This window comes from Lissotriton helveticus, chromosome 3_1, assembly GCF_964261635.1.
Source record: "Lissotriton helveticus chromosome 3_1, aLisHel1.1, whole genome shotgun sequence".
NCBI classification, from domain to species: Eukaryota; Metazoa; Chordata; class Amphibia; order Caudata; family Salamandridae; genus Lissotriton; species Lissotriton helveticus.
In genome coordinates this window covers 1,737,515,650-1,737,543,391 of record NC_136061.1, presented here as the reverse complement: position 1 = coordinate 1,737,543,391, position 27,742 = coordinate 1,737,515,650, and positions in this window count along the sequence as shown.

Here is a 27,742-nt window from a genome sequence, read left to right as displayed (position 1 = left end):
ACAACTCAAAATATGCACCACACAAGAGTAACAAGATGCAGAAAAATATACAGGAACACAATGCGATGAACTAGCTAACACTCTTGGGGAATGCAAGTAAAACGTGAAATAAAAGAGGAACTGCATGACTGAAGTACATTACATTAACGTTTTAACATTTATTGTTAAATCAATCCATGTTTTTTTGCATAATGTCAAGGGCATGAAGATAGGGCCAGTTTTAACGCCATATGGCATGTAACTGTCTATCCTCACTTGTTGGATCAATTTCATGGGGTACAAATACAGCAGCTCCACTTATAAGAGGGCCAGTGACCTGCAGCATAGGGTGTCACAGTGGGAGAGGTTAATGTGACCAGGGATCTCACCACAATAAATATAACACAATATTAGCATTATAACACTTACTATTACTGAGGACAAGCTACCAAATCACACATGCTTCATTCAGTGTGGAGAAATGGAAAGGGTGGATCTATGCCTGTAAACGATGGACAGCCTCACCCCGGAATGCAGACTCCAATGCCCAAAACCTTGATGCTGACAGCATCACTGGCCTACAGTTGATTCTATCATAGACTACAATGAAATGTAGGGCATTAGAAAGGGAAGCCCTCCGTCTTAAGTTACATTGCAGAACATTGATTTACTACTGTCTGTCTTTCATCTCCTGCTTCACAGCGAGGTGGGACAGGCAGCCTGGGACTGACATCCCAGACTATAATACATTTATTTGATAACAGATTCGATCTTATCTTCAATACATTTATTTATTTAATGGTTTGAGGTAAACCTATAGGAATTTCAGAGGGACGCAGCAGTAGTGAATGAAGATCAGGAATCCACGTAGATGATGAAGATATTTATTTAAGTAAGGTGGTACAGGATAGTTGTACATTCATCCAGTAAAAAGTAATGGAATATTAACCCCACCAGGAGCAGGATGATACCAGCTCAGCCCTAGCTTACAACATTCTATATGGCTGGTAGGAGACTATGGGGAAAGAAATAAGAAGTGCAGTCACTACACGCAGCCTCAGAGCCCAAATGGAGAAACCACCCCTGCTGGAGCTATGTCATTCATCAGGGAGGAACAAGAGTGAAATCGCTAGCGAAAGTGGCTTGTTGCCTGTCCTCTTGGGCAGAGTTATATTTGATGTCCCTCAAAGCACTGTAACTTCCTGCAAAGGGGAGGTTTCAGACAGACAGCATCTCATCTTCTGTGAGTTTTCAGTTGGGAGGGGAAGTATTTCACCATATCTAAGCATCTTACAGCCAGACTTGGCAGTATCTGGTTGCATCTCCATGGAAAGCCCTCCTTTCCAAATTTTGCATAGAGAGTTGGTGTTAGAAAGCATGGGGGATAGATGCCGTTTCAATTCCACCCTAAAAAGGGTCTCCTTTACGTGTTATCTCTTACTCCCTTTCTCAACATGGTGCTCCAGAAGAATCAGGACGAATTCTCCTCACAGGCTGGAAGTTGAGAGGCTCGGATTGCAGCAGCTGGGCTGTTCAAGGAAAGTATTCGTTTGCACACAGAAATAAAATTAATATCTTCTTGCTTCTTATGAAAAGTATTGGAAACATTTGACATCCTGGTGTAAGAATAAAAAGGCAGTACCTACCTTCTGGTATAGTTTCCAAATTTTAGGGATGGTAAGGAATGTATTCCAGAAGCATCTAGCCCCTGCCACTTTAACAGCTCAATGGACAGCCATAAATATTGTTAACGAATCCTAGTGGACATCTAAGACATTTTCCCATTTGTGAAAATACCACTAAAAGGTTTCAGACTAAATAAAACCTGTATTTTATAACTCTCTACCTCCTTGGAAAGGCCTAACTGTGTTAAAGGGTTTACGGGATCCTCCTTTTAAGCCTTTGGAGTCAGCCACTGTGCAATGGTTAACAGGAAAAGTAGCCTTTTTATAGGTGGTAACATCAGCAAGCTGGGCAGGTGAAACTGGATCTTTGCATTCTTCCCTTCCCTACATAAGGTTCTTCCTAGATAGGGAGTTTCTCTGCCCCAGTCCGCTTTCCTTAAAGAAAAACGGGATTCATTTAAAAATAAAATGCAAAAAATGAAACATTTTCGTTTCATTTTTTAAGGGCAGACTGCCTGCGCTTAAAAAATATTTTCCCATGTATTCCCAAAGGGGAAGGGGTACCCTGGGGACCCCTTCCCATTTGCAAATGCTTTACCACCTACTTAAAGTAGGTGGTAAATTGCTACTGTTTTGCGACCGCAATTGCTGTCGCAAAACAGTCATACATAGAGCTCAGACTCGCTATTAGGAAGGGATGCCCTTGAAATGCCCCTCCCTAATAGCGACTCGTAAATCCTAATTAGCGAGTCGTAAATAAATTGCGACTCGCTAATTAGGGTTTGTAAATGGCCCTTAGGTATTTTTGCATGCACAAACAAGTCGCAAACCCATGTGCGCTTGCAAAAATACGTCATACATCTGGCCCACTATAATTTATCTGGAGAAAACTAAATCATTCAGGAATCCAGGTTCCCTCCATGTTTCCTAGAGTTTAGCTATTATTGCCACAAAACCATCCATGTAACCAAATAAACGAATGGGTTCAACAAGCAACTTTCTCAAAATATACAAGTCCGTAGGGAAGACTGTGCATTAAGCTATCCAGGGTTGATCTACCAAAGGGATGTCAACTTCATGGGGGTTCCGCCTTAAGACATCTTCAGGGCCTCTATGTCCTCAAATATGAAAACTTTTGTTAAACATTATCGTTTGGATATTCCTAACAAGGAGAGTATTTTTTCTATTTCTGGAGCATTGAAAACTGCTATGAATAAGCATTTGCAATGCAATAGGTTTCGCATTTGTGTGAGTTTAAGCTAGTGGCATTGTAAATGACAATGAAACAACAAGAGAGTTCCCTTTTCCCGCTATTCATCAAAGCTTGATGGAGGGATAAAGATATTGATGGTGGTTCCCGGGTACAGTCTCTAAAGATAATCATCCAGAATGTATTAAACTGGAGCCGATAAACTAATTGAAATTGTGGTTGAGTCCAACCAATGCAAAAAGGTTTTTAATAAAGTGTAGCGGTAATAGCACTAAAGATCTGAACCAAGACTCCATAATCGAGTGATTAAATATCATACAGACAGAAAAGAAATATCAATATGGATGCTGCAATTTGATAAACAAGTGTGGATTTGCCATTGTCAAAACCCTTAAAGTGCGATTATTACACATAAAGGTGTTTTTTAATAATCCTACCACGATATAGTGACAAGATAACCAACAGAGCTTCAAATAATACGAAGACTGGCAAGGTATACGAAAGATTAGAAATACGGACCTTGAGAAAACGAAAACATCCAAACCAGACAGAATCTTCTGGAGTATCCCTAGAATTTAAGGAGAGAAGACTCTTTGGGCGATTTAGCCCTCCAGACAGACAATTAAAAGGGCTGCAGCTTCGAAATTTAAAATTTTTAATATTCAAACTATTGTCCAGAAGAAGGTGACGAACCGCCTTAACTCCGATACTCCGCATCGACAGTTTGTTCATTGTTTTATAATAAAATATTTTATTAAAATGTCATAATATTGACATGTTTTTAAACTTAGGCACACATGTAGTGCTGTACTAATGTATAATTGCTAAGAAGCTTTTTAAATGAAAATTGATTTATATAGCATTCAATATTGAAATTGTATGATTTATACTGTATACATTTTTCTGTTTTGTTACTCATTTGTAAGTTTAGCAACCGGGATACTGAATAAGTGAGAATTATGTACGGTTCGGTCATATCTGGTCTGCTTGCTATATTAAAACGTATCCAATTGAGAAATAGTGGGAAAAGGGAATTCTCTTGTTGTTTCAGTATCTATACCCATCCCGTTTCCAATGATTAGGGTACCGCCCTTACTTTGTGATATTGTAAATTACAATTCTTTTTATTTATCTGGTTCGATAATTAACACACAAATAAAAGGCATTGTCATTTACAATGCCAATAGCTCAAACTCTTGTAAATGCTAGACTTATTGCATTTCAAATAAGCAACCGCCATTGTCCCGGGCTGCCTGGAAAGTGAAAGCGTGCATGGCGCGCTGAATGTTGCAGGAAATCATGCAGTGCCTACAGTAGGAAAAACTCATTTAAGAAAATAATGCTTACAAACTAAATAAGACGTACAATGTAATAACCGAAAGAAAAAGGCCAGCCTCAAATGGGAGGTTTCAAATGAAGACAAGGCGGTACTAGGGAGGGACTAACATACCTATTAACGAATAAGAAGTTAGTATTTACGAAGGACAATGACCCAAGCGAATGACAAATGTGGGCGGAGATTGGACGGGGCTTCAAGTCCATACTCAAATACAGCATGCCTCGCAAAGCAGCCCATGCTCTGCCTAGGTTCGACCTAAAAATGATATGATTTCATAATTATTTAATTAAGGAACAACATACCAATATGAATTTTTCAGGTTCATATTTTATGCCTGCAGAAAAGTTAACCTTTGGTATATCCTCATGTTCTAAAGACTTGAAAGGGGAGGCCAAGCAAAAGGGTGTTGATCCTATTACTTACCGTTAATATTCATTAATGTGAGTACCAGTCCTCCCTGTCAAAGTTCCATATACACTCCCTCACTCCCAAAGTTCTATATTCACTACTTCCCTCCATCTTTTGTTTTCTTTGGCACCTAACAAAGCTGTGAGCTAGCAGCAGATGGCAAATGAAAAGGGGCTCATATGCATAAATACAAGGTCCTTGCAGGTGATCTAGAGAAAATACTATTCTAAAGTCTTTTTTGATGTTTTGCCTAGGAAGGAAGCTGTCACAAGGAGGCAAAGCTATCTTCATGTGGTAAGGGCTGTTATGGGGAGGATTAATGCACAAAGTTATGAAGATTGACAGTAAGTAATAGCATCATTACATTTAGCAATGTTTTGCCATGTCATAGCATGCCAGGGCTACACTAGTGAACTATCACGTGAAACTGAGGTGTGACTTCAGTCATAGGAGTCTGCCTGCCTTGTCGCGACTGACTATATCACAGCCAAGCAGACTTTTCTGAAGCCTGACGTGCATAGAACTCTCGAGATTCCCGGTTTCAAGGGTCAGCAATCCAGGTTTATTACTTGTTTTTGCATTCTGTAATTTGTAGTACAGATCTTATGATGGGATAAAACAGTTAAGGGGCGTGGCTACGAAGCTGATGAGGACGGATGTGTGAGCTGGGAGCTCCGCGCCGACCCCAGTGGTTATCTTGGACAGAGAACCGCAGAAGTGCCGTTTGAGGACCAGGAACCGTGCCAACTGACCTGGGGAGCAGCGAGCGGCAGTAATTCGGGCCCCCCTGCCAGAAGGACTTTGTGCAAAACGGAGAGCCCTATTGGAGTGGGTCCAAAATGGTGCCTGGGTTGGCGACTAGCAGTTTGGAGGTACCCCGGCATCTGAAGCAAAGCTGAGTCCTCGTGCTGGTGTTCTGGCTGCTCCAGAGAACAGCGCAAAGTCGGGGTCAGAAAGTAGTGAAAGCCGTGTGGAGGCGCCCAGCTGGGGAGGGCTTTCAGCGGACGACGGCGGCAAGCGGCAGAGGCAGCTCTACACCCGGAGTTGGCCCCTGATGCCTGGTGATCTCACGGGGGCCCTGGTGGAAGACACTCAAGTTAGAGGATTGCCGGGTGGTGCGGCAAAGAGGCCGAGCAAGCTGCACTGACCGGGACCAGGGAGCGAGTGTGGCTGCGACGCAGCATGACAGTATCCTCATCGGCAGTCGGCGGGCCCCCTCTGTGGTGCACGGTGAGTGGTGGTCCTGGTGGTGCAGCTGCACTTTAGTTTTGCTGAGTGAGGGTCCCAGAGACTGGTTCTAGGGGCTGAGGAGCTGCTGGGTGCCATTTTGGCTCGTGACACAGCTGGAGTGATCTGCATTGAGCGGAGAGGGAGAAAGAGACAACAAAGGTGGTATAGAGGGGCCCTCCTAAGGTACGTGTGTGGGGGGCACCCCTGATTATTGGAGCAGCAGAGCGGGGCGACGACCTGCGTGCAGGCTAGCGCTACTTATTCACCTGGTGGGACCAGGGCTGTGACTGGTGCGTTGCAGCTGAGTGGGGCCGAGTTGGGGTGGCTGCATCCGGCCACTGCCCTGACATTCTAACACATGTGCAGAGGAGAGTGGCACATTGAGGAAGGTGCACGACACTGGGGGCGCATTGTGGTGCGCTAAAAGTAAGGAGACCCGATTGTCCTCTCTTGTGGGGTGTGTCTTGGACGAATAGCAAGCCTACTTGGTGGTGTGGGTTGAATTTGCACCGGTGGAGTCACAGGCGGAGGCCGGGAGCAAAGCAGGCCATAGGTAAGCCGCGTGGTAAACAAGGGGGCGCCTCCCAGGACCCTGAAGATTCGGCGGAAGACAATGGGAAGCAGGAAGCTGCGGGACACCCTCTGGAGACCCTGGTGCAACAGCAGGTTGACCAAATACTGAAAGCCATTGCTGACACATGTGCGGCACTACAACATGATATAGCTCATGTTGCTACGGGCCTGGGCCTTCTCCGCGCAGACCACACTAAGCTATCGGATGGGGTGAAGCAGATGGAGAGAGTATTAGAGACTGTGGAACCAGCACAGAGGACTCTAGAGACCAAGATGGGGGATGTTCTAAATCGCTTGCAGACCCTGGAACGAAGGACCGGGGATGCGGAAGGCAGAAACCGCTGGAATAACATACGGGTGGTGGGACTGCCGGAGGGGGTGGAAGGATCCAGTATGGTGGACTACCTAGAAAGTAGGCCTGGGTGGTAAATTCCGTTCCGCTCGCGGAATTTGCGGAATTTGGGTAGTTCCGCAGAGAACGCAAAATTGCCCTAAATTTTACATTCCGCAGCTTCGTGGAATTTTTTGCTTGTTCGCATTTCCAAAATGTGTGTTCACGAGATATTTCCCCCCAAGCACGCAAACAGCGATCGCGAACAGGAAAAAAGCATTGCGAACAAGCAAGTCCGCATGCTCGCGGAATTTCTGCGTGTTCGCGGAGATTTCTTACCGTATCGCGGAATTTTGAGTAATGCCATTACGTAAATTCCGCCCACCCCTACTTAGAAAGCTGGCTGAGGGCTGAAGTGGCACCAGAGGGGCTGTCTCCATTTTATACCCTGGAAAGAGCGCATAGGGTGCCTGCGCCAGCCGGCGCCGGGGAGGCCCCCTAGGCCGGTGGTGGCGCGACTCCTCCACTACAAAGACTGTGACCTGCTGCTGCACAAAGCCCGAACATCGGGCCCCTACAAGTTTGAAAGCGGCAAAATGACATTGTTCCCGGATTACACCTTTGATGTGCAACGTCGTCGCGATCAAGAAGGAACTGCGGGATGAGGGGCTGCAGTACTCATTGATGTTCCCTGCATGCCTCAGAATAATATTGGACGGTTAGACACATTTTAGTGATAATCCGGAGGAGGCGTGGGCCTGGCTGGAGGCCTACCGAGCAGGAGTTGGGGAGGCGGGGCGCACAACGAGGCCAACAGCAGAGGAATCGCGCCCCCGTAGATCATATCGTACTAGACGACGTTGTCATGGCCTAAGAGGACGAACGGTGACCCAACCAGAAACGGAGAGATCGGCGGCACTGAAGGTGGTGTCTGAAATTTCACAGGATAGGCTTTCTCGCTCGGTGCTGGGGGCAGAATCGGAAAAGGGCTCGGATGGGACTGACTCGGAGGGGTCCGGGACTGGAAGTGTTTCACTGTCACAGGTCACACCGGGGACAGCTGATGAGATGGTTCATGCTTAATCCCTCATTGAATGATCAGATGTGTTCATGCGGGGTCTGGTGCATGGATGTTGTCTCTGTGGGGGGATTGAAAAGCATTTCAGTTCTAGAACTGCAGAGGGTGGTGGGCACGGGAGGTATTAACCCATTGTAATGAAGTGGCTCTCTTCATAAGGCTGGCACCTCGGGAACTCGGGAGCCACGAATTTCAGAGGGGTATGGTACTAGGAGTGGCGACACAGTGAGTCGGGTCTTCTTGGCTCTTGGCCGCCTCCCCTATTTGTTTTTGGATTAATCCTCAGTAGCTACTGGAGGATATGGATGGGGTTCCGGTTTGGATGGGTACTGGAGTTTTAGCACCTGTTCTTGGGGAGAGGAGATTAGGGGGGTTTGGGGTAGTTGATGGGGAAGATGGGGCCACTGGTGTGTTCGTAGAGGGAGAGCAGTGGAATGAGAGACTCCTAAAGTGGTATGGGGACATTACCTGAAGTAAAATGCATTACATGGAATGTGCGGGGATGCATACAATGTTGCAACGTTATAGGGTGCATGCTCCCTTGGTGCGTCGAGGGACCCAAATAGCGTTCCTTCAGGAAACACATATTACACGAGCTGAAGGTCTGGCATTACGGCGTAGAAGGAGGGGGCAGCTCTTCTACACAACATATTCAGCTTTTGCCAAGGGTGCGTTGATATGGGTTAGGGCAGGGATCCCTTTCCAGCTGATGCGACAATTGGTGGACCCGGAAGGGAGGTTTGTGGTGGTGGCAAGACGTCTCAATGGGAAGGATGTAACACTATGCAGTGTGTATGCACCTAATGCAGATCAGGTGCCCTTTTTTACACTTCTGTCGGGGAGGTTGGCACCCTACATGACAAGTTCAGTACTCCTAGGGGCTGACTTTAATTCCTAATGGACACAGGCATGGATAGGTCTTATCCACCACTACCCGAGTCACCGATACACAGGCTAGCTAGGGTTAGACGGACTGGCAGGATAGGTGGGGGCTCATAGATACGTGGCGCGTTCACCATCCGGGACAGCGTGACTATTCTTACTTCTCTGCACTGCACGAATTGCATGAGCAGCTGGATGCGATGTTGTGCTCCTCAGATATACACGCTCTGGTGGCTCATAGTGAGTACCTAGCACGGACACACTCGGACCAAAACCCATTATTGATGAGGATGCAATGGTTCCCGGAGAGATCCGCGATTCCGACCTGGAGATTGCGACCTGAGGCATTGTAAGTCCCTGTCTTCTGAGAAGAGGTTGGGACCGGGATTGTGCAGTATTTTATTGATAATGTGGGCACGGCAATAACAACAGCAATGGAATGGGATGCTTTTAAAGTGGTGGTAAGGGGGCTTTGTATCACCAAAATGGTTGGAGTGCGTAAGACATTGGTGCGGGATGTCGAAGTGGTGGAACACCACCTGAGGACAGCAGAGAGAGCTCGTCCTGAGAACCCAGCTAGGCAGGGGGAAGACTCAGAAGCAAAGGGAGGCTTTGGCGGTACAAATAGAAAGCTTACACTGCTTTGATCACAAGAAATAATTAGCACGTGCACATGCGGAGTGTGGGAAGGCAAGCCCGCTGCTTGCCTGGCTGGCTAACCTGGCCCCCGGGGCACCCCCATTCTAAACTTGAATTCCCCCACAGGAACCCCGGTTTATACCCACGGGGGTTCAATGAGCTGTTGTTCGACTAATATACTGAGTTATACCGGAGAAAATTGCGGGTTACAGAGGATGCCATAGAGAGTTTCTTGGCTGAGATCACACTACCGCAGCTAGAAAGGAGATTACGCTAGGGGAAATTAGGAGCGCAGTCAAGCACATGGCCCTTAAGAAGACTCTCGGTGCGGATGGGCTGACTATACAGTTCTACTCGGTTTACATTGCTATACTGGCCCCTAGGCTGCTGGCGGTTTTTAAGGAGGTGAGGGAAACTGGAATAGTACCGGCCTCTATACAAGAGTTTATCGTTATTCCGCTACTGAAGCCTGGAAAGGAGGCCACTGATAGGACGGCTTACCGCCCCTTATCCATGCTTATAGCTGACTATTACATTTTGAGTCGAAGCCTTGCGACTCGGCATCTCCCATATATGGCACAGTTGGTTCATTGGGATCAAGCAGGATTCATACCAACACGGAGCACGGCCATGAATGTGTAACGCCTACTTTGCATACTGGGGGGTTCATGGTACGGCCACCACGGCGGCCGTCTTGTTGTAATTTAACAGCGATTAAGTTGAGCGTTAGCAAAAGACATCTTAGTTTTGGCCGTTATCTTGGCATTTAGCGGCATCCATTTTGGATTCACTGCAGCCATTTTGTCTGACACACATTGCCTTGTGTCGACCATGTGCTTTGTCCTACCTTTCTGCTCATGGCCTTTGAATCTGCCCGGCAACAAGCTATTAATAGCATCTCTGTGTTTTACCACAGACCGTTAGGGTCCGCATCTGTTAGTGATTAACCCTAGATGGGAATGTGATAGCCGAGACCCCAAGACTGTTAGCTCCTCCCACTGATCGATTGTGCCTCTCGATATTGCCTTGTATGGACATAAAATGTGCTCTTATGCTCTGTACCGCCTTCTTTTGAGCCCCTGGGTGGGTATAAATAAAGCATGCGTTCAGTAGCCTTTTGTGCTACTTCTCCCAGTACCGAAGGGTACTGGTTGAATTATAGCACCACCTCATGAGGTGTAATAAACGTTATGTTTTGTATTTCCAGTTTCCGTGCCAACTTTTTCCTTTGGAGTCTGAGGACTTTGTGCACAGAAGGGCGAACCCCTTGCACTAGCGGGTCTGGCTGAGGCCTGTACGACAAATTGGCGCCCGGCACGTGGGGCTCATCGGCGACTCGGATGCCCGAAGGATTGGTCGTGACGAAGGTTCGGAACCTCGCTGAGGACGCGATCGCTGCCAGAGGAGACCCGAGTCTTGGCACCCGAGGCGTGTTTTCCCTCCTTTTCCGATCCAACCATCCAGGCGGCGCCGGTCCTCGACTGACATCTCTTCTGTTGGTTCGCCGCACAGTGACCGTTTGGTCGAATTTAGAACTTGGCAGTCGGAACCTGGACAGCCTATGATTGGTAAAAGCCGTTTTGCGGCGCCTGTTGTAGGTTTTTGGAATTTGGATGTCCTTGTATGGTAAGGTAGTTTTAGGAACACTTACTGTGGCATATTTGTACTTGGGAATAGACTAGTCTACTTGGTATGTGTATTTGTATGTGGGAAATATATGTGTTGCAACTCATATAGGCAGGCAATGTGGAGATTTTTCTCCAACTTTTGATTTGTATAGCGCAACGTACTAAGAAGGTACCTTATGCGCTCTTTCCCTATAAATAGTGTATATTTTGCACTATTTCTTTTGACAAGCCTGTTTTTAGCGCACTTCGAAGGTTGTGCTGCTTTTGTAAGGGTACCAGTTTACGACTTGAGGAATCGCAGCCGGCTCCCCCCGAGGGGACGCCTAATAGAGACATGTATGTAAAGTTTGGTCTTTCTGCCATAGTGTACAGCACGTTGTGGCATAAATACACTAAAAAGGATCCTGAGTTACATTGGCCACTGCATGGGTCATTTGATGCGCGAAAGGTTGAGTATGTGGAGCGATGTTTGTTTGAGCGAAGGTCTAGACGTGATATGTTTGAAAGTTTGCAAATGTGGGAGAAAGAAGTGCGACAGCATGAGAAACGTGAGCAAGCGTTGATTGAAAAAGAACAGCGAAAGACTGTGTATGAGAAAGCGCTGGAGTTGAGAAAGAAAGAAGCGAAAGAATTACAGGAGCGAGAGGAGAAAGAACGAAGGTTACAGATATCTGGCCAATATCCTGTCCGTCAGCCTCTCTATCCTGTCCTTAATAAACCACAAGATGATTTTTTGTTATTAGATCGACCTCCACCCCCGTATGCCATTCCGTCCGCTCCGTCGGGAGGCGACGAGGACTCAGGTTCGGACCAACGAAAAGCGCGGGACACTCGATCTATGTTGACTGCCGCACGCTCGGCCGAACTTCGACAAGCTGCTCGTTTGGCATTATGTAACACTGATTCTGCTCCTGAACTTTTAGCTGGTATAAAGGATTGGTCGGAAAAGGAGCAGTTATATTTTCTTGAAACACTTACTGATGAAGTTGTAGAAAAGTTTTGAAAATACTCTCCAGTTTTAGAACCTAATGATATAGCAATTGATCGTAAGCAGTTACGTGATGGTTCTTTTGTTTTTTCCCAGGTAGATGACGCAGTTAGATGACTGATTAAATTATGAAATGAGGTGTGCCACCTACAGGAGCAGAAAAAGTTTGCGGGCAGCATTCCACAGTCCAATCTGTCTGGAGAACAGCAGTCCTCCATCTTCGAGACAGATAAGATAAAATCTGCTGACATGAGACCTATGCGGGAAGCCGCACCCTTGTATGTTCCTCCTAAAGGATCGGGTGATAGTGACGATAAGAATTCGAGTGATTCTAAAGGATATTTTATCTATAATTGGGTGTATACTCCTTGGAATAGAGCAGATGTAATGGCGCTTAAAACAGCATTGCCTGATCCGCGTAAAAATCCAGCCACCTTTTATGAGGAAGTTGAAGGCGCTTTAAATTCCTGTACTATGACCTTATGTGATATAGATTCGTTTTTCGGTCTAATTTTGCCTCCAGACATGTGGAGGACTGTTCGGAGAATTGATGACCGTGCTATTTTTGGTACCGAATGGAAAACTTTAGAATGATTAGATGCGGAGAGAGAACCCGCCCAAAAACCGCATCAGTTAATATTAGATCTTCCTGCAGCCATTTTGACTAAACTTAAAACGATTATCCCCCCTAAAAAGATTGATTGGACTGTTCTAGCATTGTGTAAACAAAAGACAGATGAATCGGTTTCTGATTTCTTTACGCGTTTTGAGGAAGCTTTTCATGATTTTAGCGGCCAGTCTTTAACAGATGATACCGGCAGACATTTGTTTGTCGATAAATACGTTACGAATCTGTTACCAGGAATAGCCAGCCACCTAAAAGCTAGTGAAAGTTCTTGGACTACTTCCTCTCCGGCCTCTGTTTTAACGATGGCTCAATATTATGAGCGCCAGGAAGCGGAGGTGTAGGGGAATGAGGACAAGAAATCTAAAGAGTTAAAAACGAAAGTTATGTTGGCTCAGGTTTATGGTCCGCCTTCTAGAGGTTACGATAGGGGCCCTGATAGAAACTATGATAGAGGTGGACTAGCATCTCTCAATACTCCTTACACTCGTACGAATTTATCTATCAATCAATGTGCATATTGCAAGCAGCTTGGCCATTGGATGCGTAATTGCCCATTATTGCGTCCACGGCAGGACGCCCGTGGGCGGGGCCAAGGGAGAAATGGTTCAGGATCCTCGGAGCCTCGGGGAAATGTGAATGTTCGTGCCCGATCCGACACAAATGTACACCCACAGTATAGACAGAACACTTTCGATAGACGAAATCAATATCAAATGTCTGATTATGTTCAGCCTGATCTTTACGATTCTGCTCATGCATAGGATTGCCTTGGATGGGGTAAGGAATCAGTTGAAGTTCCAGTAGATCAGACGGGTCCCTATGTTACAGCACATGTTTTGGGTTCTCCTGATCGGTTTCTGGTTGACACAGGAGCTACTCGTAGCGCTCTGTCTAAACAATTGGTTCCAAGGGCTCCCCTGTCTGGCGTAACTATTACTTCAATAGGTTTCGATGGAACACCTTCCCTTAGCCCATTTTCACAACCACTCCCATTTTATGTTGATAAATTCAGTGCTCCATGTCCGTTCTTGCTTTCCCCTAACACACCAGATAATATTGTGGGTCTTGATATGCTGAAGTACTTTAGAGCCACGATATGATGTTCTCCTGAAGGGGTACGAGTCATTCTAAATGATAATTATTCCGAATTTGATAGAATTTGTCTTGTTAAGGAAGATGTCGCATTAGCCTCACTTCCTGAATCTCTGTGGGCTACCTCAGACACTGATGTGGGTCAGATGGTCATTCCCCCGGTTCAGATTAGTGTCAAGGAGGGAGCTGTGCTACCTCGTTTGCCACAATACAGGATCTCGCAGGAGGGAGAAGAAGCACTTATAGAATTGTGCATGATTTGATCCGAGTTGGGGTTGTTGAAGAAGTTCCATACAATGTTTGCAATAGTCCGATTCTCCCGATTTTGAAAAGAGATACTGACACTCGAGTTTACAGGTTCATTATTGATTTGAGGGAGGTGAATAAGATTGTCGTACCACAGTATCCCGTGGTTTCCGACATCACGACACTCCTTACTTTGGTTCCTCCAACTGCCACTACATTTTCTGTAATAGACTTGAAGAACGCTTTCTTTTCGATCCCTATTCATCCTGACAGCCGATATTTGTTCGGTTTCACTTTGAATAATCGATCGTACCGATTTTGTAGAGTTCCACAAGGCTATACTGAGAGTCCGCGTATTTACAGTCAAGCATTAAAAAGGGAACTTGATTCTTTTGTATTGCCCGAGGGTGTGGCTCTCATTCAATATGTCGATGACATCTTGCTGGCAGCCGACACCCCAGAACAGTGTGAAAAGTGTACTTTCTTTGCTTTCCTTTCTTGCTTCACATCATCACAAAGTCTCTCGGAAAAAGCTGCAATATTGTAGACCAAAGGTAACCTACTTAGGTCACCTTTTGTCTAAGGAGGGGCGTGCATTGACATCAGATCGTATACAAGCAATTTTAGATATGCCAGTTCCCACCACACAGAAAGGAGTACGTGCATTTCTGGGTCTTACTTCCTTTTGTAGACAGTGGATTTTGGGATTTTCACACATTGTTAAGCCTTTGTTAGCACTTTTGACGAAAGATACTCCAGTACCTCTTCCAAGAACAGAGGAATGTGAAAGTGCTTTTCGACAGTTACGACAAGCTCTTTGTTCAGCACCAGTGTTAGGTACACCAGATTACACGAAGCACTTTACGTACACGTGAAAGATGGATGTGCATTGTCAGTATTGGTTCAGTTACACGGCGATAAGCAACGTCCGTGTGCATATTTCTAGGAGTTCTTGAACTTGTTGCTAGAGCATTACCTGGGTGTTTTCGCTCAGTTGCAGCAACAGCTGTGTCAATTCGACAGAGTGAGGGAATAGTTTTGTCACACAAATTGTTAGTGCTAGTAACTCATGCTGTTGATGCCCTTTTGAATCAGACAAAGACGCAGCACTTAACTAGCGCTCGTCTCACAGGATATGAACTGACATTGCTAGCCCCCACATTACATTGAAGAGATGTGCAACTTTGAATCCAGCTACTTTGTTGCCATATCCGGTGACTCAGCCTCAGTCACAAGAAACGCACGATTGTATCCTTCTGACTGAGGAACAGACAAAGGGTCGCATTGATTTGCAGGATACACCCCTTCCAAATGTGGATGGTGAACTGTGGGTTGATGGGTCCTGCCTGAAGCTACCAGATGGTACGACTTCAGCCGCATATGCAATCACCACGCTTGAGACAGTAGTGGAGACAGCTCGAGAGGTCAAGCAGCCTGGAGCCGAGGTGGCGTGGACCAGAACAAGTACTCCTCGCCACAAGAACGGCAGTCCGAGTGACCAACAAAAGAAACTGGGTACATAGCACTCACTGTGGGAAGATATTGTCGACCTTGGCGGAACCTGCTATGTTGACCGATCATCGAGAGATCTTGACTACGGAGAAAGGCCCTGCTGTATCACCTGACGGATCTGCGGAGTTCTTCCCGGACCAGATGACCCCTGGAGCAACGCGGTACAATTTGAGATCGAGGAAGTGATCTACAGTTTTTTTTTGTTGCGAGACTGTTTGAGCAACTGCTCTGGGTAGTGGAAACGGAATGCCAATATGACAAAGGAGGGGGATCAGCCCTGAGTAGTGTAGTGACACCTGTCTTGATCTGTGGTGAAGAAACCAACGTCTACCCAGGGTAAAGAGCTCATTGACTATTTTTGTTTTTTATCTTTGGTTTGAAGATTTGACTTTGTGACTATGATAACTACCAAGAAAAAGATTTTAGGAGTGTTAGGTGTTTTTGTTGTTTTGACAATTATAGCAGTGATCACTTGGTCTGTTGAAATGAGGATTCCTGCTCGTGAGCTTTTGGTGGTTCCTACTACTCCAATTCCAGAAGAGCATCAGCATTTCACTCTTCCCTATCATAAGTATAAGCATCGAGAATCCTATTTGAATAATACGTTTGTTCAGATGCTGCACCACACCCATACTGCAACGAATACTACAAATTGCTGGATATGTGGTATGCTTCCAGCTCATCAGAAGAAAGGTGGAACGCCGTTTATTCCACTTCCTTTTTCGCATAATGGTTCTTGTCGAGCCTGGTACACTCTTCTCTTTTCGAACAGAAAACCTACAGTAGGTGGACTTCTCTTCCGTTTGAATAAAGAGTGTTATCAAGATGAACATGGGTATCCTCAAGCAAATGGAACTATATGGGAATGGGAAGAATACCGACCGGACAATGCTTCTACGCCTTATGTTTTCACCCACACGAGAGACTCTACCACAAGCAATGAATCTGTAATTACTGTAACACGGACAAAAGCTGACCTCTGTGTACAAAGTACTGGACGGATTCCAGTTGGAACTAGTGATTGTGTTGTTGTATTAAATATGGATGGAATAAATGAGAGTACCTTCCTGGCTTGACATAACACATATCTAGTATGTGGAAGTCATGGATATCACAGACTACCTGTTGGGTGGTCTGGCACATGTTATGTTTCTTTCCTATTGCCCCCTGTTTTTCTAGCACCTGCCTCGTATCACCGAGATTTTAAACTGTTCAGAAATGTTTCTATGAGTCATTATAAAAGGACAATACGAATTGATGATGTGGACCAGACAGACACTAGTCTGCAGCAATATGTTGATTTTAATTTAGGCCTGTTTTCTTTTGTGGGAGCTACACTAAATAGTAGGAAAATACGACGATTGACTAGAGTTATTGAGGCTGTCACTAATGAAACTGCTATAGCCCTAGGAAACATTACTGAAGAATTGCAAATTGCCAGAATTGTAACTCTTCAGAACCGGATGGTTCTTGATGTTATGTTAGCAGATAGAAGAGGAGCATGTAAAGTCATCGGAAGTAGTTGTTGTGTTTTTATCCCCGACAACTCGCATTCTGTATACGAAGCAATTCTTAAACTGCATAAAATAGCTGCCGACATCCACATCAAAAATGGCACCTGGACTTTTGCTGGATGGTTTTGGGCTCTAGTTTCCGCCTGGGGTTGGAAATTACTGACTATTCTATGTATTTCAATTGCAGTGATTTTCACCTGTTGTATATGTATCCACTGTGGCCCAATGCTATGTTCTATGTGTATAACTACCTGTATACCATCTAAGAGAAATGCCATGAAAGCACAACAAACATTGGATAAAGAAGTGACGAATATAATGTGCATAGATATACAAGATGAATACACGGATTACCCTAAAATAGCGTATGTCTTTAGCTAACGCTAAAAGGGTCGTCTGTTGTAATTTAACAGCGATTAAGTTGAGCGTTAGCAAAAGACATCTTAGTTTTGGCCGTTATCTTGGCATTTAGCGGCATCCATTTTGGATTCACAGCAGCCATTTTGTCTGCCACACATTGCCTTGTGTCGACCATGTGCTTTGTCCTACCTTTCTGCTCATGGCCTTTAAATCTGCCCGGCAACAAGCTATTAATAGCATCTCTGTGTTTTACCACTGACTGTTAGGGTCCGCATCTGTTAGTGATTAACCCTAGATTGGAATGTGATAGCCGAGACCCCAAGACTGTTAGCTCCTCCCACTGATCGATTGCGCCTCTCGATATTGCCTTGTATGGACATAAAATGTGCTGTTATGCTTTGTACCGCCTTCTTTTGAGCCCCTGTGTGGGTATAAATAAAGCATGCGTTCAGTAGCCTTTTGTGCTACTTCTCGCAGAACCGAAGGGTACTGGTTGAATTATAGCAACACCTCATGAGGTGTAATAAACGTTATGTTTTGTATTTCCAGTTTCCGTGCCAACTTTTTCCTTTGGAGTCTGAGGACTTTGTGCACAGAAGGGCGAACCCCTTGCAATAGCGGGTCTGGCTGAGGCCTGTACGACAGTCTTGTCAGTGGATATCGAGAAGGCATTCGATAGCCTGGAATGGCCCTATCTGCTTTCGGTAATGCAGAGGTTTGGCCTCGGAGATGCTTTTGTAGGGTGGATGGAGATCGTATATATTTCGGCGACGGCTCAGGTCCGGAAGAGGTTTACGATTTCCTCCTCTTGTTCAGTGGGGCAAGGGACGTGGCAGGGATGCCTGCTCTCTCCTTTGCTGTTCGCATTGGCTATTAAGCTATTGGTGGCACATGCCTGGACGGGGCAACATTATCTAGGATTAGACCTACGTGGTGAGGAGCAGTATATTTCCCTTTACGCCAACGATTTACTTATGTACCTGGCCGACATAGGGGGGGGGGTCTGAATGGAGCAACGACATTGCTTTCTGAGTTTGGTAGGGTGTCGGGTCTTGGGGTGAGTTGGACAAAGACTTGCTTGTTCCCAGTGACCCATTCGAGGGCTGGCCCAGCATATGTCAAGGGCATCAGGTGGGAACCCAGGTGTTTGCCTAATCTTGGAAGTAATATATATCATTCGTCCGATGATTTGCGGGAAGGGAACATCGACAGAGCTGTGCGGGGGCTTAAGGGCAGTGTCGCATTTTGGAGTACCCTGCCACGTTCGGTGGCTGGCCGGGTAGCACTATTAAAGATGGTAGCGCTCCCCCTACTATTGTACTATTTTAGAACACTACCGATTTGGATACCGGGAACCGATTGTAGACAGCTCCGTTCATTTGTCAGGGGGTTTCTGTGGGGGAACGGAAGGAGGCGAGTAGCGCTGAACACAATGATGCACCTGCGGGCTGAAGGGGGATTGGCGGTGCCGGATTTCGAGCTCTATTATCTGGTAGCCCAGTTACAGTGGCTTACTCAAGTGGTGGCACTGGAATTTAGAGGCCCAGATGGCCCAGTGGGACAGTGGATACAGCGTCACGTATTGTCCTTTATAATGCTCCAACAGCGGATGTGCCTGGGGGGGCGCTCACTAGTGAGGAGCGGATGCTGAGGCTCTGCTGGAATCGGAGTCAACGTAGGGCTGGGATCACTCTTCCATATGCCCCAGAGATACCCCAAGGTATGTGTGTGGCCTTACCACATGGAGGGGATTGGACTGCATTGGCCGAGTGGGAAGCTCTGGGAGTGCAAGTATTGGGGTATTTGTATGAAGACGGGGCCCTGCTGCCTTACCAGATGTTGCAGGACAGATATGGTCTCCCCGGCGGAGATTACTGTTACATTCTGCTCTAGTGACAGCGATACAGAAACATTGGAAGGAGGGTCTATTAGAACGACAGACGGCCATGGCATGCCAGTATGTTGTGATGGCTGCGGGGACCTTCAAGGCAGTTACTTGCTTGTACCGCTGGATATAGGAGAGGGCACAGAACCACTGGGGGACTTGCGACGGAAATGGGAAGGGGACCTCAGAAAGGAGATTCCTGAGACAACATGGGCTCACATAGTGAGGCGAGCATGAAAAAGTGCAAGGAATGCAAGGTTTCAGCTGGTACACTTCTTCATCTTACACAGGGCATATCTTACCCCTGCTAAAATAAACAAGTATTTTAAGATGGATACCGCCCAGTGCCCGCAATGTGCATCAGAGTGTGCCAAGTTTTGTCATATGATGTGGGAGGAGGTAGTAAGCCTGCTCTGCGACATCACGGAGCACCGCATTGTGCCTGGCATGGGCACCTGTTTGTTGCAGTGGTTCCCACACACCACCAAGACAAAGATAACGAGCAAGTTTTTGGACCTGGGGTTATTGTTGGCAAAGAGGGATATTACAGCGCACTGGAAATCGAGAGGAGGGCCTAGCATTGGGAGATGGAAGGCAGAACTAATGGAATGGGCAACAAGTAAAAGTAGCACCAGCAGGCAAAACGGATGGATAACGATAAGGGGCTGGAGTCTGCAAGGGCGTGGGAGGCTTTGGTTCATTCACTGCAGGCATCAGAGAGGGATACAGATGCCAACTCGGTCCTGAGTGCACCAACGGGCTCACCCTGAAGAATACCCCCGGGTGCAGATATGATGTGTGGTACTTAAAATAATGCAAAATTGAGATTGAGAAACACCGTATTAACAGTGACATGTTCATTACTACTGAATTAGGTTCTTGTTCAAACTTGCAACTGAGAGTAGGGATACACAGGTGGCAGTGAGTGGGGAGGCTGTTTTGCTATTAGGTTTTATTGTTTAATGGTCATGGAATGTACATCCATTATTCATAATTTACTACAGCTATTTGCTAATAAACTGTGGGACATATTCGGACTAATACCATGGGAATGACCCACTGAATAGAGTCAAGTAATACTTTAAATGATATTGAAACTGGAGCAAATTCAAATTAATGGGACTGTGACCATGGGGAACATGCGGGATTGGTAAAGATGCATGATCTGTTTGTTGTTGTGAGGGACAAAATCAATAAAAACATGTTTTTAAAAAATGGGATAAAACAGGTAATTTCAGAATGCAAAAAAACAAACTTGGTTTGGAGTACCTATTCATACTTGGTCCTAGGAAACCAGAGAGCTCAGCGCACCTCTGTGCCAGCTCCACCGGCCTTTTGGAGACAGAATTTATTTGTCTCAATCTGACCGAGCACAATTGTTCTTCTAGATTCGAGGAAGACATATCTCACTCTCCCCCTGTCCACGAGCCTTACACAGACAACCCTGATGGGCATCTCTCACTGCCAGACCTCTCAAGGCTCATAGCACCATGTGTGAGTATGTGATCCAGTCCAGCTTTTCTCTTTGCCTTCTTCTCCTGAATTTATAGAACAATCAACAGGGCTACAAATCTCAGAATGAGGAAACAACTCTTAGCCCAGAACTACTACTCAGGCATGGCTCTTGGAAACTTGCAAGGGATGCCTTAAAGGCACAACACTCAGCTCTACCACGGCTCAACGTCTTCCCTCTGCCCCAGCACAACTAGCCTTCACGGGGTCAGTCTACCGTATCTCTCCGACTTTAAGGTGGTTTCTGCTGGCCAGTGTCAGTTTTACCCCTTTTTAAAGGAGCAGCTGAATAAACTGGTAAGACCAGCAGTGAAAGAAAAGGCAGGCGAGTTAACTCAGGGTACAAGCTTCCCACGAGAGGGTCAAACATTTACAACTTATACTCTTTGTTGCAATGGACAACTCCTAGTGGTAGCCAGGGGTAGCAGCTGCCCCCATGGCTTGCTCTTCAGTATGACAGGTGCTGCCATTGAAAGCCAAAGTTTTGAGGGTTCTTGAGGGCAACGGCAAGCGGGGAAATGGAAAGGGGACTGCGAGAACCATGTTCTTATAGAGAGAGGTCATGACCTTCGGACCAGGATGCCAGAGCGTTTTGTATAATGGAACATAGATCAGTTGTGGTGCTTAGTATAATGCCTCATACAGAGGAAGGCACCAATTAACTTATCTTTAGAGGTTCATACATCAGGTGATCAACATACATAGAAGTCTGAAAAGGCAGGTCACAACGCCATCAGGAAGTGGTGTTTACATTAATGCGTTGTTGTAGTTGTAAATGTAATTTCTAAAGCGCGTAAATACCATCAGGCGTCTTGGTGCTCGGTATTAAAACAGTCATCTAGGACAAGCAACCAGGGGCACAACTCATTAAGAACATAAGGTTAAAGGAAACAACCAAAATTTAGCCTGTTTCCAAAAACGTAATAATTTGATTGATTTTTAAGGTGAATGGCATTTTGTTCCATAAAACAAAGCTACGGCCACCCCAGGAAACTCTATATATCATGGGGACCAGGACTAAACAAGATGCTGCAGATCTGAAATTTTATTAGGTTGATACCACCTAATTTTATCTCCAAGACCGTTAGGAAAAATAAGGTGGCGTATCACCCTAATAGAAATCTCAGACTGCTGCCTCTTGTTTAGTTTAGTTCATTCAGGTGAATATTATTTGCCTTCACATAGTGTGGATTAGTATTTGCATCAGCTGGTATTTCACGTCTCTGTTAGTTTGGTATTTGCTATTGAACAATATAAGGGGGGCGACAATGCTATATTTGTTGGTAGCTAGTTAGAGAATTTTTGGGGCGTTGCTTGAAAAGGCACATTTCGTGGTGCCACTGTTTTGCTTCACATATATAGCGCTTTCTGTTGGGTGGTGCAGGCAGTTTTGTGGGTGATGTGTGCCCCAAGGGGCAGTCCATTTAAATCAGTGGAGTAGCAGGGGCACCGTGGCACTAATGCAAGGAAGAAAACTGGATCCCACTACCCTATAATTATTTATTAAATGACAGATATATTTTGGGTGCAGTGGTGCCCTTATGCCACTGGGCAGTGGTGTCACTGCCCAGTTGATTGGAGTGTATTAGTGACGTAAAGGCCCTGCAATCAATTAGCTAGCACTTTCGCTAGAATCTTGAGATCAGTATTAATCAGCAAAATTTGCCGGTAGCCGGCACAATAATGTTGCTCTTTGTTTTCAACAACACAACAATACTAGCCTTATTAGCCTCAGTAAGTGGGGAAGACCTTTCATGTATAGATTTAAACATCTTGCACAGCAGGGGGCTAACATTTTTTCATCTTGTAAAATTCTGTAGGGTAACCATATATCCCCAGGGACTTAGAGATGGAGAGGCTATCAGTAACCTGACATACCTCGTCTTCCATTATATCCTTTGCAAGTTTGCTTGACCCCTCTAATCATAATTTAAGAAGTGAGATAGCGGAGAGGAAGTGCTCCTCATCAAACCACATATTGGCACCATCTGCCCTATAGAGTGTTTGGCAAAAATGACCAGAAAGGCCTGAACGATATCTGCAGGATGTGTTAGAGACTTGCCAGAGTAATTTTTAATGGCAAGGATCATACGCAGGGCTTTCTGTTGACATAGTTGATAGGATAAGAGACATCAAAACAAATAGTATTCAAGATAACCTTCACCTGCACAAATGTAACAGAATATACAAGTCAACAATCAAAAAAGCTGGGTTATCATCAGATTTTATCTATTTGTAGGGCTCAAAATTTTAATACAAGTCTGGATAGTCATATTGTACTTCAAGCTTTTTTGTTTAGGTTGAGGATGGTCGGGGTAGGGAATACGTACCGGTTAATTCGGAATTGAGAGGCACAACCTAATGCTATTAAGAATATTTTAGATAACATTCAGCTAACAGCACTTTGTGGTTTCTCAGAGAGAGATTGGCAGACCATATCAATTTTAGGCCATATGTTGCTGAAAGCGGCAAACTTTAAATGGATGTCATTTATTTCACACTGGATGGCCTACTACACTCCAGCAGAATTAAATAGAATGTTCCCGGCACCTGGGAATTGCTATTTTTGTTGCAACACATTTTTTATTTCTGCCTTATGTTAGCACCCTTTCGGCTTCATCTATCTTCTGTATTGAATTTGGCTATGGGGCCAACAATTGATTTAGGGGCAGATGTATCAAGCCTTTTGCGACTCGCAAAGGCTGAAATTCGCAGAATTTCGGCCTTTTCGAATCGCAAACGGCCCTTCTGCATGTTTTTGAATGTATCAAAAAATCGCAATTTAAGGAATCGCAAAAAAATGCGATTCCTTATTTTGCCATAGCATTTAAGGAATCGCAATTTTTGCGATTCCTTAAATGCTATGTATGTAGCAATTTCAATTTGCGAATTTTGCTTAAGAAATCGCAAATTACCACCAACTTGTTGTTGATGGTAATTAGCGAATTCTTTTAAAAAAGCACAATTTGTCATTTTTAAGGTGGCATGTGACGCACAAATTCGCAAATAAGGAAGATTAAGAAATCGTTAAAAATAGCGATTTTTTTCATACATGACAATTTGCGATTTCTAAATAGCGATTCCTTAAAAATCGCTATTTAGAAATCGCAAATGGCTATCTTGATACATCTGCCCCTTAGATCCTTCCTTGGTATTTTTTTTTTTTTTTAAATGTTCATCTTTGAATTTACCACAATCAGGACAGACGTTCTTGTCAATGGTTTTTATTATTTCCTGCTCTCTGATGTTGCAAATGTGGCGAACCAGTGTGTTCCAGTTTATCAAGAATGGCTGAGTAAAATGATTAGGCCGTGGCAATTTGAGGAAGCCTACGCAAAGAGGGTTGGGAGTTTAAAGCAATTTATTGCCTCTTGGCAATATCTTGATTTAATCGAAAATATGGGCTTTGTTTGTTTAGTACAGTTGAAGATCCTTTTAAGTTGAATTATGTGTTTTTAATGCTGGATGTTGCACGACTTTGTTAATATGTCAAAGCCCCGATCGTGCTATAATGATGTTTGATCGTGAATATTATTTCCAGTTTATTGCACTGAAATGACTTCTATTTTAATATGGAGTATGACCATGAGTGATAGTGGCATATGGTCACTATTCCTTTTTGCTTAAGCACTTTATAAGATTAGCAAGTAATAATTGTAATGTATATTATTGAATTTATACACACTTTATAATATTTTTATGGGCACTTTAGTAAGTCATTTTTACTTTTTAGATTTCTTACATCCTGTATATGCACTTTATTGTATTAGTGAGAAGAAGGAATGATGAATGTTTTTAGATGATTCTAGTCTGTGTATTCATTTTTAGGGAACCTTAATAATGAACTTTTGCTTTTTAGATTTTGTGCATTTTAACCATGAGTTAAGCTGTCCTTTTTATGACAAGAAATTTTACTTTTTAGTGTATGCCATGTGTTAGAAATGGGGGTCTCTAGTTGGCAATGGCTTGCACCTTTGTCCAAATAGGGACCCTTGCTTCTAGTCAGGGAAAGGGGGATACACTTCTAAAATAACTCCAGCTCACCCACTTGGTAGCTTGGGACAGGCAGACAAGCTTATCTCAGAGGCAGTGGGTAAAGCATTTGTGAACACATACAGTAATACAGTGAAAACACTACAAATGAACACCACACCAGTTTAGAAAAATAAGTAATCTTTACTAGACTTGACACAAGACCAAAGGACAACAATCTACAATACAATATCAAGAATATGACTTTAAAATGGTAGAAATGGCTTAGTTCAATGTAGATGGTAAATGCAATACTTTACTCTCACATTACCTTGGATGTGTCACGCAAAAGAAACAAAAGGGTCACAGGGAAGGTAATGCGTCGGATACTGGTTTAGGGGGATGTGATGTGTAGGTTCCTTACTGCAGCACAGGGGAGGATATCTGTTGGTTACTTACCAGAGAGGAGGTGCTGCGTCGGTTTCTTACTGCGTTCCGATTATGATGCGACAAGATGGCACCTCGATGAGATGTGATGATCCGGTGCAATGCAACAAAATGGTGTCTTTGATGCGATGTGACAACGTGGATGCGATGCATGCACGTCCGATGGCCGTGCGGCGAAATCGATGAACTTTGGAGCCGCGACAGGCTCTGCGACACGCTTCTCTGGTGATGCGACGGCATCCTCTGCGGCGGTGGCATGCTTCTTCGGCAATGTGGAGGCAACTGCTGCGGCAGCGACACGCTTCTTCTTGTTGCGTCGCGCTTCCAGTTCCCAGTGACACACAGTCACCAGAGGGCCCAAAACAACAGCAGGCACCTCACTGCTGGTAGAATTCCCAGCAAGGGAATTCAGGTGAGCTGGTGTAGTATTTGTGTCCCTGAGACTTCAGAACAGGAGGCAAGCTAAGCTTCAAGCCGTTGGAGATCTTCCTCAAGATAGTCGAAGTATACACAATGTTCCTTTTCTCCTTTTCTTGCCAATAAGTACCGACTGCAGGTCAACAGCAAACAGCGCAGGGGCAGTGTCCTCCTTCAGCTTCCTTGGTTTCCTCCTTGGCAAAGGGTTCTTCTTGATTCCCAGAAGTGATCTAAAGTTCTGGGGTCTGGGCCCCAATATTTATACTGCTAAATCCTTTGTTCTCTGAAGGCAGAGAATGTCTGTGCCCAGCCAGAACCAGTTCTGTCCTTCCTAGTGATGCTTCCTGGCAGGAGGTGAAGACAGCATTGTTGAAGGCAGACCTGGCCCAGGTAGTTGAAAGGAAAACTCCTCCCCCTACTCTCTAGTCTATGAAGGCTCAGGCAAGTGAAAGGAAATCTCCTCCCCCTACTCTATTCAATGCAGGTCCTATTCAGCCCAGCCCTGACCCATCAGACTGCTGGAGCCAAGGCCCTCTCCATCCCCCTGTCACTCATCATCTCAAGGCTGGACTATGGAAATGCTCTGTACCTAGGGGCCCCAAAGTTGGTCATCAACAAACTGCAACACGTCCAGAACGCAGCAGCCAGGATCCTCACTGGGACAAAGCCCAGATGCTCCGCTAAACCTGCTCTTTCATCTCTACATTGGCTCCCAATTCAAGAAAGAATTATCTTTAAAACTCTCTGTATCTCGCATAAAATTCTTCACGGCAAAGGCCCCCCCATTCTGAGACCGCTCATCAAACCTCACAAAGCCAACAGACAGCTGAGATAAACTACCCTCTCCCTGGCCAGCGTTCCGAGAATAAGAAGAGCACGTTCAGGGGGACGCCTCTTCTCATACAACACCCCAAAGCTATGGAATGCCCTTCCCCTCAACATCCGAAGGGAAACAAACCTACTGGCCTTCCGCAGGCTACTGAAAACCTGGCTCTTCCCTTGAACATCCCTCCTCCCCTGGATCTAGCATGATGAGTAATAGCGCTGGGACGCCCACCGGTAGCTACGCGCTTTAGAAATCCGATTCAAATTCAAAATTCAAAATTCACTCACAAACCGGACATGGAATACACAAACCTAGCAGAGGCATACTGGATGGTTAGGCAAGATAATACCTACTTTGTAAAAGTGGTATTTTCAAACACAGAATGTAAAAATCACCCTCACTAAAAGATGTATTTTAACATTTTGAGTTCAGGTATACTAAACTCGAATTTCTACCTTGTTCCCTGGGTCAGTTAGGATTATAGGATGTTATAATCAAACTGCCCATTCTGGCCCATGGGAACAGGTAGCCTTGCAATTGTGAAAGACGAAATTGGCTGTAGTTCACTATCAGGACATGACACACACATCAGGGCATGTCCTACCTTTCACATACCATGCGCCCTGCCCACAGGGGTACCTTGGGCCTACCTTAGGGGTGACTAAAACGCAGAAAAGGGAAGGTTTAGGGACTGACAAGTGGGTGCACTTGCCAAGTCGACATGACAGTCACAGACTGCACCCAGGCTTTGCAATGGCAGGCCTGAGCCATCTTTTACAAGCTGCTTCTTTGGGTGGCACAATCAGTGCTGCAAGCCCACCAGCAGCATTTGATTTACAGGCCCTGGGCACACATGGTGCACTGTACTAGGGTCTGACACGTAAATTAAATAACCAATCATGGAGTCACTAATCCATTACAACAATTTACAATAGGGAGCACTTGCACTTTGGCACTGAATAGCAGTGGCAAAGTGCCCAAAGCATCTAGACCAGCAAAAACATAGCAAAAACAGAGGCGGCAACAGCAATAAATGGAAGGGAGACCCACGCCAATGGTGCTAGGTCAAACACCATGCATGCATCCCTATTTTTTCAGTTGTATTTTATTTGGTTGCAGATTGAAACGTTTCTGTTCTGCTCAAAGAAATTTTTTTTAAAAAGCTAAAAATGTGTACTATTTAGGCAGAATTCAAAATGCTAAATGTGCAAATAGTGTTTTTTATAAAAATTCTCGCTAAATTTCATAATCCTAAATGCACAGCAGGAACTCATCCAATAACTCACAAATTTACTGAGAAGTTGGCAAATCATTACACAATCAAACAGACATTTTAGACTCCTATTTAAAACAAAGGAAAACCACCATCACAAACCTTTTTTGAACAATCCCCTCCAAGGGCAGGCTAACTCAGCCTATGC